Source organism: Hyaena hyaena, unplaced genomic scaffold (genome assembly GCF_003009895.1).
Source record: "Hyaena hyaena isolate Hyena2069 unplaced genomic scaffold, ASM300989v1 scaffold_655, whole genome shotgun sequence".
Lineage (NCBI taxonomy): Eukaryota > Metazoa > Chordata > Mammalia > Carnivora > Hyaenidae > Hyaena > Hyaena hyaena.
The window spans coordinates 631,098-645,506 of record NW_024081289.1 but is presented as its reverse complement, the minus strand read 5'-3'; positions in this window follow the sequence as shown (position 1 = coordinate 645,506).

The window sequence follows — 14,409 nt, the reverse complement described above, 5'->3', positions numbered from 1 at the left end:
TTTTTTTTTCAGGGTAGGTTTTAACTGGCTTTTGTGGGACTGGGAGTTTAAGTTGATTTGTGCTTTTTTTTTGTTAAGATTTTATTTTATTTATTTATTTTTTTTTAAATGTTTTATTTATTTCTAGGAGAGAGAGAGACAGCGTGAGCAGGGGAGGGTCAGAGAGAGAGGGAGTCACAGACTGAAACAGGCTCCAGGCTCCGAGCTGGCAGTCAGCACAGAGCCCGACGCGGGGCTCGAACCCACGAACCGCGAGATCATGACCCGAGCGAAAGTCGGACGCTTAACCAACTACGCCACCCGGGCGCCCCAAGATTTTATTTTTAAATAATCTCTACAACAACATGGGGCTTGAACCCACAACTCTTCAAGATCAAGAGTAACCCACTCTACTGAGCCACATAGGTGCCCCTGATTTGTGCATTCTTTGTGTGTGTGTGCACATTGGCCTGTATTAAAAAAGTGTGATCCTGGGGCACTTGGCTGGCTCAGTGCAGTATGCAACTCTTAATCTTGGGATTGTAAATTCAAGCTCCGTGTTGGGTGTGTAGATTACTTAAAATATTAAAAAAAAAAAAATTTTTTTTTTTTAATGATTCTGTCTCCAGGGATTGTACATTCCAGTGCCTTACAGGACTATGAATAGGTTTAGCAATTTCTCTACTTGCAGATAATCTCAAATTCATTGAGATTTTGGAGTGCCAGAGATGACTGACAAAAGAGCTTCTCGTGTGCTTCAGGCTCTAAAGTAGCCCCAATTCCACCTCCCAACCAAGCACCCATTGCAAAGAATTCAAATTCATGCCTTGTCTGATGGGCAAACAGGTTATCATTTCCATCACGGGAAAGATCACATGTCGTGCCACCAAAAGTGGCCCATGAGTCAGTTTAAGATTCTCAAGATGTTGACAGCAGAATGAACAGCCTGTTTTGCTTAAGCAACTGTGGACTCAATCAAGTTCTAGTAGTTGGTTGCAAAAAAGGTGACAGAGACATCTGAGTCCCCACCTCCCATTCCCACTTAATTTGAGTGGACTTCAGTGGGTGGGGTTCCAATCTCAGCACTTCCCTAACACTTTCATGATTATTTTTTGAAGGAGAGAGACTGTGAGCGGGGGAGGGGCAGAGAGATGGGGAGACAGAATCTGAAGCAGGCTCTAGGCCCTGAGCTGTCAGCACAGAATCTGATACAGGGCTCAAACTCAAGAATTGTGACATCATGACCTGAGCCACCCAAGTGCCCCCTTAACAATTCTGATGTATCCTCCAGTCTCAATGTGTAAAGTATTCAAACCAGATGGAGGTCTCTGTGCTATTCCAGTCTTTGGTCCAATGTCTTTGAGGTTATTGGATCTGAAGTCAGTTCCCTGTGGTAATCAGGATTCAGTGATGTCCTGGACCATCCTTTCCCTCGACCCCAAATCCTGTACTTTTTTGTTTTGTTTTTGCCTGCATTTCTATAACTTAGCATGTAGGAAGACAGAATTAAGTCATTGCCTATCACACCATTTAGGTTAATGTCCTGCTTCTTTATTTATACATTTAGCTTAATTCTTTCAGTAACTTTTAGGTATGGAGGGGTGTCTACTTCATCTGCATTAACAAGCTAATAGGCTTGTCAAAGGAGGCTGAACCAGCAGATGAAAGAACAGGCCAGAATCTAGACCCATTCATTTATTCAGTAAATGTTACTTGCCAGTATACTTGGCACTTAGTTTCTCAGTCCAAGTCCCCCACATTAAACATAGCTGCCCGGTTAAGAACCTAAGAGAGTGGACTTTTAGATGTGAATCTTACCTCTGATACTTCTAGCTCTGTGACCTTGGATGAGCTACCTAACCTTTCCAATTTTCTTTGTTTTTATTAGTAGGCTCCTTGCCCAATGTGAGGCTTGAACTCACAACCCTGAGTTGGTAGTCGTATGCTCTACCAACTGAGCCAGCCAGGCACCCCTCTCTTCAATTTTCTAATTTTTAGGGGGTCATTTTTGTTTTTTAATTTTGAGAGAGAAGGAGAGGGAGAATCCCAAATAGGCTGTGACAGCCCAATGTGGGGCTCCAACTCAAGAAAGGTGAGATCATGACCTGAGGTAAAACCAACTGAATCAGATGCTGAACCCACTGAGCCACCCAGGTGCCCCCAGGTAGTCATTCTTATTTCATCGTATTTTTGTGAGGTTTAAGTGATAGAAAACAATCATTTGTTCAAGAAATAGTATTTTAAATTTATTTATTTTTGAGACAGAGACAGAGTAGGGGAAGGGCAGAGAGAAGGGGAGAGTGATAGAGAATCCCAGGTAGACCCCTCACTGTCAGAGCAGAGCCTGATACAGGGCTTGAACTCACGAACCGTGAGGTGATGACCTGAGCTGAAATCGAGTTGGATGCTTAACTAACTAAGCCTCCCAGGTGCCCCTCAAGAATTTCTTTGTAATGTAAAAAATAAGGGGGTGCCTGGATGGCTCATTTGGTTAAGGATCTGACTTTGACTCAGGTCATGATCTCATAGTTCACGAGTTCGAGCCCTGTGTTGGGCTCTGTGCTGACAGCTCAGAGCCTGGAGTCTGCTTCAGATTGTGTCTCTGTCTTTGCCCCTCCCCTGCTCACGCTCTGTCTGTTTCTCTCAAAAATAAACAAGACATTAAAAAAATATATTTTAAGGGAAAAAAAAGAAAAATATTGAGCACCTACCATGTGCCAGCCATCTAAATTTTATATAAAATGGCCTTATGTCAATAAGGTTGATAGATAACACTTAATCAAAAAAACTAAAGAAAAGTGAAAGCAAGCCATTTGAATAAATGGGGAAAGAGCTTACTAGCAGAGGGAATACCAAGTACAAATGTCTTCAGGAAACTATGCCTAACATGTCACAGATAAAACAAAGCAGTCTGGCTATATTAAAGTGAGCTAGGGGGAAGTGGTTTAGATATACAATCCCTTATATGAGATCCTTGAGACTTTACTTGCTTTGGAATTGATTTTTAGTTTAGAACAGTAATATAGAGCATATACTATTTAATATACAACATCCCCAGAGGGATCTGGAGCAGCACCCAGGATAAAATACATTACTATTTCTGCAGCAAAATGTAAGAATAGTCATGTAAATTACCCAAATGAGTTTCAGGTCAGGTTTTGTTGCCATATGAGTTCCAAAAATCTTGGGTTTGAGAGCTGTTTTATTTGTCAACTGCAGATAGATTGTGTATCGGGGCGCCTGGGTGGCCCAGTTGGTTAAGTGACCAACTCTTGATTTTTCCTCAAGTCATGGTCTCATGGTTCATGACTTCAAGCCCTGCATCAGGCTCTGGGCTGATGGCATGGAGCCTGCTTGGGATTCTGTCTCCGTCTCTGCTCCTCCCCCGCTTGTTCTCTGTCTCAAAATACGTAAGAATAAAAGAGATGGTGTATCTACCTATGATACAAAAAGTTAGATCATGTGGGTTCTTATAGGCCCTGGCCAACTCTGGACTTGACTCAAAATGTGATGGTAAACAATGAAGTACTACTTCACACCCACTAGGATGGCTATAATAAAAAAAGACAAATAATAACAAGTTCTGGACAATATGCGACAAAGTTGGAACCCTTATAGACTATTGATGGGAATGTTAAATGGTGCAGACACTTTGGGACACAGCCCTCAAAAAGTTAAAGTTATCATACGACCAAGCTATTCCATTCCTAAGTATACACCCAAGAGAACTGGAAATATATATTCACACAAAAACTTATACATGAAATATTCATAGCAGCATTATTCATACTAGTCAAAAAGTAGAAACAACTGGGGTTTCTGGCTGGCTCATTTGGTAGAGTATGCAACTCTTGATCTCAGAGTCATGAGTTCAAACCCCACATTGAGTGTGGAACCTACTTAAAACAAAAATTTTTTAAATAAGTAAATAAGAAAGTTATAGGGGCACCTGGGTGGCTCAGTTGGTTGACCATCTGACTTTGGCCTATGTCGTGATTTCACAGATCATAAGTTCGAGTCCCTCATAGGGCTCTGTGTTGACAGGGCAGAGCCCACTTCTGATCCTCTGTCCCCCTCTCTGTCTCTCCCCAGCTCACAATCTCTCAAAAGTAAACATTAAAAAAAAGTACAAACAATCAAAATGTTCATTAACTTGTGAATGGATAAAGAAATATATCCATACAAAAGGATATTTGGTGATAAAAAGGAATGGAGTGCTGCTATGTGCTACATGGATGAACCCTGGAAACATGCTAAGTGAAAGAAGCTAGTCATAAAAGACCACATGTTGTATTAAGAGTGCCTGGGTGGCTCAGTCAGTTAAGTATCTGACTTTGGCTCAGGTCATGATCTCACCATTTGTGAGTTTTGAGTCCTACATGAGGTGAACCCCATTTCTCTCTCCTCACCCTCTCTGCTCCACATTCACTTGTGCCCTCTTTCTTTCTCTCAAAAAAAAAAAAAAAAAAAAGAAAAAGTAAAAAAAGACCACATGTTGTATGTTTTTATATACATGAAATGCCTGGAATAGGCCAAATTATAGAGACAGAAAAGAGTAATGGTTACCTAGGGATAGGGAGGTTGGAGGAGAGGGGAGTGACTGTTAAATACATGGGGTTTCCTTTAGGGGTAATGAAAACATTCTAAAAGTGGTTGGTGATACTTGCACAACTCTGTGAGCCATACTAAAAACAGTGGAATTGTACACTTTAAATAGGTGAATTATAGCTATGTGAATTATAGCTCAGTAAAGCTGTTACAAAAATAAAGTGTGGATAGTAATCCATTGGGGAAGCACAGTGGTGACATGATCTGACTTATATCTAGTGAGTTCATGATGAATCTTGGCTATTTTTTTTTTTTTTTAGAGAGAGAGGACATGACCGGGGAGAGGGGCAGAGACAGAGACAGAGAATCTTAAGCAGGCTCCACACTCAGCAGGGAGCCTAAGGTGGGGCTCAATCTCACAACCCTGGGATCATGACATGAGCCAAAATCAAGAGTGGACTGAGCCACCACCCAGGCGCTTGGCTATTCTTTTATTATGCCGCAGCTACGTTTGAAATGCCAGATGAGTATTTCCCAACTTCAAACATTTCTGTACCTCTTTTGGTATTTCTGCCATATCTACACTGTCATTTTCTTTAAATTGATTCACTTTTATATATATTAATCATGCAAAAGGATCCTGTATTTATCATGAAATTAATATTCTAAATGGAAAACTAATAACTCTTGCCATAAATAGAAGGTAAAGCTTTTTAAAAAACAAACTACATAATTTTTTAAATTAAAAAAAGTTTACCACTATTTTTATCACCAAAATGATTTTTATCACCAGAGATGGTACCACCGAAGTCATCCCACACATATGTCTATGGGAAATGTTTCTTCAGCTGTTAACTTATGAGGTCAGAGACAATGTCTAGATGGTCAATTATATTGCCTGACATACAACAGGTGCTCAACATTTTGAATAAATAAATATGCTGGGCTTATTGAAAAGTCAAGGATGAATGAAATAATTTTCCTAAGAATCATCTCTGCCAGCTGAATAAAATTCATTCCTAATCCCACCTCCAGAAAGCAGTATTCAAAGATCTTGAAGGTAGAGGGCACCTGGCTGGCTCAGCCAGTAAGAGCATGTAACTCTTGATCTCAGGGGTCCTGAGTTCCAGCCCCACGTTGGGCATAGAGTTTACCTAAAACATCAACAACAAAGAATTTGAGGGTAGAGTTTAAGACTCTGCATTTTAATAACATTCCAAGTGATTCTGATACAAGTGGTCTGCAGACTATACTTTGAAAATAAAGAATTGTACTAGGAAAAACAAAAGAATATGCAGGATTGGTTTGCTCTAGTTTGGGAATATAAATATGGTGCTACTTCAGTCACGATTGGTGGATGGAGGAATCCAAGATCAATTGGGAGAAAGGGAAAGCCAAAAAAGAACTAATTGGAAAAATTAGGGTGGCTGAAGGACTGAGGGTGTTGAGCAAGAAGACAAGATCTGAAGGTGTAGGAGGAGTGGTAAAGCATATAATGAAATATTTAAGATATACAGCATATTGTCTATATATCCACCTCCCAGCTTAAGAAAAAAAAAGGTTACCTTAAGATTTGGATCTCTCTGTGAACTCCCCACTGATTGCATCCCACTCTCTTCCTCCAAGTGGTAACCACTTAACTGAATTTAGTGTTTATCATTCAAATGAATTTCTTTTTTATAAATTTTTTAAGTAGGCTACACACCCAACATGGAGTCCGGTGTGGGGCTTGAACTCACCAACCTGAGATCAAGACCTGAGCTGAGATCAAGAGTTGCACATTTGGGGCTCAGTTGGTTAAGTGTCTGACTTCGGCTCAGGTTATTATCTCACAGTTTGTGGGTTGCAGCCCCATATCGGGCTCTGTGCTGACAGCTCGGAGCCTGGAGACTGGAGCCTTCTTCAGATTCTGTGTCTCCCTCTCTCTCTACCCTCCCCAGCTTGTGCTCTGTCTATCTCTCAGAAATAAATAAACATTGATGGGGCGCCTGGGTGGCTCAGTCGGTTAAGCATCCAACTTCAGCTCAGGTCATGATCTCATGGTTCGTGGGTTTGAGGCCCGCATCAGGCTCTATGCTGACAGCTAGCTCAGAGCCTAAAGCCTGTTTCAGATTCTGTGTCTCCCTCTCTCTCTGACCTTCCCCTGCTCACGCAGTCTTTCTCTCTGTCTCTCTCCCCCTCTCTCTCAGAAATAAATAAAACATTGAAAAAAGAAAGAAAGAAAGAAACATTGAAAAAAAAAAGAGTTGCACACTTAACTGACTGAGCCACCCAGGAACATGAATTTCTTTGTACTGATATTGTGTATGTATATATTTCTTCACATCTTACATCAAAATGAAAATATAAAGTAGGCAGTTGGATATAAAGGTTTGGAGTTTAAGGGAAAGAGGCCTAGATTGGAAATAAAAATTTGGGGATCATCATTTTATTATTGTTTTTAAGTTTATTTTTATTTAGAGAGAGAGAGAGAGACTGTGAGTGTGACCAGGGGAGGGACAGAGAAAGAGAATCCCAAGCAGGCTTTGCATTGTTAGCACAGAGCCCCACTCAGGGCTTGATCTCACAAATGGTGAGATCATGACCTGAGTTAAAATCAAAAGTTGAAAGCTTAACCAACTGAGCCCCCCAGGTGACCCTAGGGATCATCACTTTATTATTTTTTTAAGTTTGTTTGTTTGTTTAGAGAGAAGGGGTAGAGAGAGAGAGAGACAGAGAATCTGAAGCGGCTCCACACTAACAGCAGAGAGCCTGATGTAGCGCTCCAATTCACAAACCATGAGATCATGACCTGAGCTGAAATGAAGAGTCAGACACTCAACCAACTGAGCCACTCAGGTACCCCTATAATTGGTTTTTAATTCATAGAACTGGATGAGGTTTTCTAGGAAGAGAATATATAGATGGGGGTTGGGAAGAGAGAGAAGTCTAGATACTGAATCCTGTATACTATAAGATTTAGTAATCAGGAAGGTGAGAGGAAACCAGCAAAAGAGACAAAAGGAAAGGCCAATGAGGTAGAAAGAGAACTAGGATATCAGGAGAGTCCTAGAAGTCAAGTGAATAAAATGTTGCAAGGAGGAGCAAGTGACTAACTGTGCCAACTGCCGTTAATAGGTTAAATAAGATAAGAATTGAGAAATAACTATTGGCTTTATTTATTTATTTTTTTTAATGTTTTTATTTATTTCTAGGAGAGAGAGAGAGACAGCGTGAGCAGGGGAGGGTCAGAGAGAGAGGAAGTCACAGACTGAAACAGGCTCCAGGCTCTGAGCTGGCAGTCAGCACAGAGCCCGACGCGGGGCTCGAACCCACGAACGGCGAGATCATGACCCAAGCGAAAGTCGGACGCTTAACCGACTAAGCCACCCAGGCGCCCCAATAACTATTGGCTTTAGCAGCATGGAATCATTAGTGACTTTGATGAGAAGTTTTAATTAAGTGATGTGGGCCAAAGCATGATAAGAATGGGTTCAAAAAAGAATGGGCAGAATGTCTCTAACATATATTATTGTTAAATATGATACTAATTGTAAGAGAGAGAGAGAATGGGAGGAGAGAACATTGGAGACATCTTTTTCAAATGATTTTGCTGAAAAAGGAAGGAGGGAAATAGGGCAGTGGCTGGAGGAAGAAGTGGGGTCAATAGAGGGATTTTATAGAATGGTAGAAATATTAGCATGGTTGCTTGAAGATGGAAAAATTGAGGGAAATGGAGAAAATTAGATGATGTAGGAGACAGAAAGAGCCATGTCCTTGAGCAGACAAGGGGTGGAGTCCAGGGCACATGTGGAGAGGTTGGCCTTGGATAGGACCATGGACAGTTTATGTACCAAAACAAGAGAGAAGATAGAATATATAATCTAAAAGCAGATGGGTTGTTTCCTACTTCTGTTTCTCAGCGAAGTAGGAGGCAAGGTCAGCTGAGAACAAGAATACAGGGAGGGGGAGTTGGAGGTTTGAAAAGAGAAGAAAGAATGGAATAGGCATCTGGGTAGTGGAAAGTGAATGGGCTAGAGAATGTAGTCTGATGTAGTGTGATTGCCCAGCAGCACTAGAGGTTAGAGGGCAGGAATTTAAAGTGAGACAGTTGGCATGATTACGTACTTTTCCCCATCTATTCAATTGTATGAGTATAGATCCAAAATGGATAGAGAATTGGATTTATTTTTTCTTTAATTTTTTTAATGTTTTATTTATTTCTGAGAGAGAGAGAGAGAGAGACAGTGTGAGCAGGGGAGGGTCAGAGAGAGAGAGAGACACAGAATCTGAAACAGGCTCCAGGCTCAGCTAGCTGTCAGCACAGAGCCCGAAGCAGGGCTCGAACCCACTAACTGTGAGATCATAACCTGAGCTGAAGTCAGACGCTCAACCGACTGAGCCACCCAGGCGCCCCCAAAATTGGATTTAATCAGAGTTGTGGGTTAGCCAATGAGCACACTGAAGTGAGGGAGCAAAGAAATTGAGAGTATATTCCAGAGAGTGGCTATAATGACTGACCATGGAAATTAAGGTAGATAAGGAGGAAAGATAAGGCACGGGGAAGGGTGAGGCTCAATGGAAAGGACTTGATCAATGGGTTTGAGTTCTGATTGGAGTTAGGACAGAAGAGCTGTTAAAATATGAAGTCAGAGAGTAGGATGTTTAAAATGGAAACTATAGAGGGTTTTCAGTTACTAGTCAAGGGTCCTTTGGGGAGATACAGGTTTCCTTTAGAGCCCACGGTGAAAGGAACATTGAAGATGGGGGATTTTACTGATGATGAACTCTGACTTCAGAGCACTGTGAAAGAGGAAAATAGGAAACAAACAAACATACGAACCATGAGATCATGACCTGAGCTGAAGTTAGCCGCTTAACCAACTGAGCCACCCAGGTGTCCCAACCAAAGAGAAGTTCTAAGGATACAACTTTTTCTCCAGGGTAAAGTGCTACCCAGACTACCAGGATCCAGGCCTCCTGGATTAAAGCTGGGTTAAAGATGATGTCAGGGTCAGGAAGCCAGCCTCATAGTTTCAGTACTAAGTGTTCATAGTGGCAGCCTAGTGCAGCAGTTAGGAGCTCAGTGTTGGAACCTAACAGATCTGAGTTTGAATCCTTCTTTTGCTGTGACTTGGGGCAAGGCACTTACTCTCTCTGGACCTCCATAACTTTATTCAAAACTTGTAGGGGTTCCTGCCTGGCTCAGTTAGTAGAGCATGTGATTCTTGATCTCAGAATTGTGGGTTCAAGCCCCACATTAGGCATGGAGATTACTTAAAAATAAAATATTAAAAAAAGGTTATGGGGTGCCCAGTCAGAAGAGCATGGAGCTCTTGATCTTGAGGTTGTGAGTTCGAGCCCCATGTTCAAGCAAAGAAAAATAAATAAATAAATAAACTTAACAAAAATTGTAGTAGTTAAGGGGTACCTGGCTGGCTCAGTCAGTAGAGCACATAGTTCTTGATCTTGGGGTTGTAAGTTTGAGCCCCATCTTGGGGTATAGAGATTTAAAGATTTAAAAATAAAATCTTTAAAAAATTGTAATAGTTATACTTCACAGGACTGTGTGGAAAATTAGGTGAAATAATATATGCAATGAACTTTGGATAGACCCTGCTAGGTGATGTAACATTATACATGGCAGTAGTTATTCTTCCTGGCCCAGTCTTCAGTTTTGTTATGTCTTAAAAACTCAATCTTTAAAATTGCTTTAAAAAATTGCTTTATTAAGGGTAATTGATATACAATAAACTGTAGATATTTAAAATATACAGTTTGAAAAGTCTTGACATATGTGCATACCCATAAAACCATCACCATACTCAAAATAATGAACATATAGATCACCTCAGAAGTTGCCTTTGCTTCTTTGATCTCACCATCCTGTCATTTCCAGCCCTCTCCTGAGGCAACCACTAATCTGCTTTTTGTCATCATAAATTTGTTGGTATTTTTCTAGAATTATATGAATTAAATCATACAGGGGCGCTTGGTGACTCTGTCAGTTAAGTTTCTGGTCTCATCTCAGGTCTGGGTCTCAGGGTTGTGAGTTCAAGCCCCATGTTGGGCTCCATACTGGGCATGAAGCCTATTTTAAAAATAAACAGGGGTGCCTGGGTGGCTCAGTCGGTTAAGCATCCGACTTCGGCTTGGGTCATGATCTCATGGTTCATGGGTTTGAGCCCCACATCGGGCTCTGTGCTGACAGCTTAGAGCTTGAAGCCTGTTTCAGATTCTGTGTCTCCCTCTCTCTCTGACCCTCCCCTGCTCACGCTGTCTGTCTCTCTCAGAAATAAATAAAACATTAAAAAAAAAGATTCTCTTTAAAAATAAATAAATAAATGATTGAATCATACAGTATATGCTTTTTTAATCTTGGCTTTTTTTCACTCAGTATAATTATTTTGAGACTCATCATTGTTGCATGATTGCTCTTTACTGCTGACTAGGATTTCATTGTACGGATGTGCCACAGTTTGTTTATCCATTCATCTGTTGATGGGCACTTGCATGTGTTTCTTGTTTTAGGCTGTTATAAATAAAGCCACTATAAACATTTATGTGCAAAGTACGTGTGGACATATGCTTTTGTTTCTCTTGAGTAAATACCTGGGAACAGAATCACTGGCTGGATGAGTCATACTGTAAGTGTATGCTTAACTTTTAAATAAACTGCCAAAAAATTAAAAAAAAAAAGATACTGCCAAATTGTTTTCCCAAGTGATTATACTACTTTACATTCCTCCTATCAGAGTATAAGAGTTCCCATTTCTTCACATCTTCTCCAATACTTGTTTGTTTTGTTTTGTTTTTAATTTTAGCCATTCTAATAGGTACATGGTGTAACCAAACCAACGTGAGTTTGCACCTTGAGCCAGAAAGTGCACCAGATTGAGTTGTCCCACAAAGAAAACTTTTATTTGTAGCAAATAAGATCAAGGGAGTGATCCTATTTGCTTGACTCCCCTAGAGAGGGTGAATGGATTACTTTTGTTTAGGGTTAGTACTAATATTTAGATGAGGAAACCTTGTCTACCTACATAGCAGTGAGCACATAAGGTTATGTGTGCACATTAAGGAAACATGCTTATACATACATGTATGTGATGTAAATGAGGCTGAGCCCCCTCCTTGGACAGGGATTTTAGTATTATAATGAGGTGAAGGTAATTGTAGGTCATTCCAGAGGTTGCCCCATAATCCATCTGTGCGGGCGGTCAGGTTTAGCTGAAAAGTCTGGGTGGTCTGGGCAGTGGGAGGTCTTGTTAAGGCAGTTGCCATCACCTAGGCGGTGGTTTCATGTTTTATTTGTCTGAGTTAAGGGGGAAATGGAAAGAAGAGCTTAAGGAAAAATGTAAGACAAAGGTTAGTGAGTACAGGCAGGTGGGCAGTAAAGGCCTGGTCTTAGGGTCTAGCTGGTGATAATAGTGCTGTCTCATTATGGGTTTTTTTCTTCTTCTTTTTTTCAAAAAATTTTTAAAATATTTTTTATTTATTTCTGAGAGAGACAGAGCGTGAGCAAGGGAGGGTCAGAAGAGAGAGGGAGACACAGAATCTGAAACAGGCTCCAGGCTCTGAGCTGTCAGCACAGAGCCCGATGCGGGTCTCAAACCCACGAACTGTGAGATCATGACCTGAGCGGAAGTCTGACACTTACCGACTGAGCCACCCAGGCACCCCTCGTTATGGTTTTAATTTGTTTAGCCATAGTAACTAATGATGTTGAGCATCTTTTCAAGTCCTTATTTGCCAGATATACATCTTTTTTGGTAAAATGTCTTTTCAAATTTTTTGCCCATATTTGTTTAAGTTTATTTTTTTTTTGAGAGAGAGAGAGCAAAAGCAGGAGAGGCACAGAGAGAGAGGGACAGAGAGAATCTCAAGCAGGCTCTGCATTGTCAGCATGGAGCCTGATGTGGGGCTCCATTTTACAAACCTCAAGACCAGGACCTGAGCCGAAATCAAGAGTCAGACACTTAACCGGTTGAGCCACTGAGGTGCCCTTCTTTTGCCCATGTTTTTAAAACCAGTTTGCTTATTTTATTCAGGGTTTTTATTTATTTATTTTTAAGTAAGCTCTAAACCCAATGTGGGGCTCAAACATACAGCCCTCACTATCTTGAGATCAAGAATTGGATGCTTCACTAACTGAGCCATCCAGGTGCCCCTTTACTGAGTATTGAGAGTTCTTTTTTTTTTTTTAATGTTTATTTATTTTTGAGAGAAACAAAGAGACAGAAACAGAGCATGAGTGGGGGAGGGGCAGAAAGAGAGGGAGACACAGAACCTGAAGCAGGCTCCAGGCTCTGAGCTGTCAGCACAGAGCCCCATGCAGGGCTTGAACCCACAAACCATGAAGTCATGACTTGAGCCAAAGTCGGATGCTTAAATGACTGAGCAACCCAGGTACCCCAAGGGTTTTTTTTTAAACAAGGTTTTATTGAGAGGGTTTGTTTTTGTTTTTGTTTTGTTTCTGAGAGTTCTTTATTCTGAATACAAGTTATTTCTTAGATATGTAATTTACACATTTTTCCTTCCAGTTTGTGACTTATTCTTTTATTCTCTTAATAATGTCTACTAAAAGCAGAAGTCATTTTTTGCTATAATCAAATTTATTTTCTTTTATAGATCATGCTTTTGGTATTGAATCTAGATAGTTTCCTTATTCAAGGTCATTGAGTTCTTCTAAAACTTTATAGTTTTAGGTATGTGATGCACTCTATAAATTTTTTAATTAAAAATATTTTTTAATGTTTATTTTTGAGAGAGTTAGAGAGACAGAGTGCAAGTGGGGAAGGGGCAGAGAGGGAGACACAGAATCTGAAGCAGGCTCCAGGCTCTGAGCTGTCAGTACAGAGCCCAATGTGGGGCTCAAACTTATGAACCAGGAGATCACGATCTGAGCTAAGGTCAGATGCTTAACCAACTGAGCCAGCTAGGTGCCCCAATTTTTTCTTAATTTTGTTTAAGTTTATTTATTTTGGGGGGGGGGTGCAGAGAGTGGAAAAGAGAAAGAATCCCAAGCAGGCTCTGCACTGTCAACTCAGAGCCTGATGTGGGGCTCAATCTCACAAACGGTGAGACCATGACCTGAGCCAAAATCAAGAGCCAGACACTTAACTCACAGAGCCATCCAGGCGCCCCAGGTCTGTGATCCACTTTAAATTTTGTATCTAGTATGAGATATGGGTCAAAATTCTCTCTTTTTTTTTGCATATGGATTTCCAGTTGTTCCAGCACCCATTTGTTGAAAAGACTATCTTTTTCTCTATAGAAGAGCCTTTGCACTTTTGTCAAACATCAATTGAGTATATTTGTGAGACTATTTCTAGACTCTGTTTTGTTCCATTGATCTATTTGTCTATCTTTAAAAACACCATTGTCTTGATCACTGTAGCTTTATAGTGAGTCTTGAAATCAAGTAGGGTAAATTGCCAATTTTGTTCCTCTGACACTTCCTAAAAAACAAAATAAAACAAAAACACTGAGATTTTTATTGGGATTGCATTAATGTATAGATAAATTTGAAGAGAATTTGACATCTTAATGATATTGAATCTTTCCACCAATGAATACAGTATGCTCTCCATTTATTTAGGTTTTCTTTAATTTCTCTCAGGAGTGTTTTGTAGGAAAACTCAGCTTTGAAAGTTCACTCAGAGTCTAACTAGCCATACACTCTGGGTCAGAAAATTAGCCAAATTATTGAAGGTTAGACTTGAGTCACAAATGCTTGGGCAAGTTATTTAACCTTCTGGAGACCTAGTGTCCTCCACTGAGATAGCTCAGTTGGGAGAGTGTTAGACTGGAGACCTAGTGTCCGAATCTGTAAAATATGAGTAATAAAAGTAAATTCCTTATGTGTTTTGAAGATTAAATGAGGTAATATGTACAAAGCAT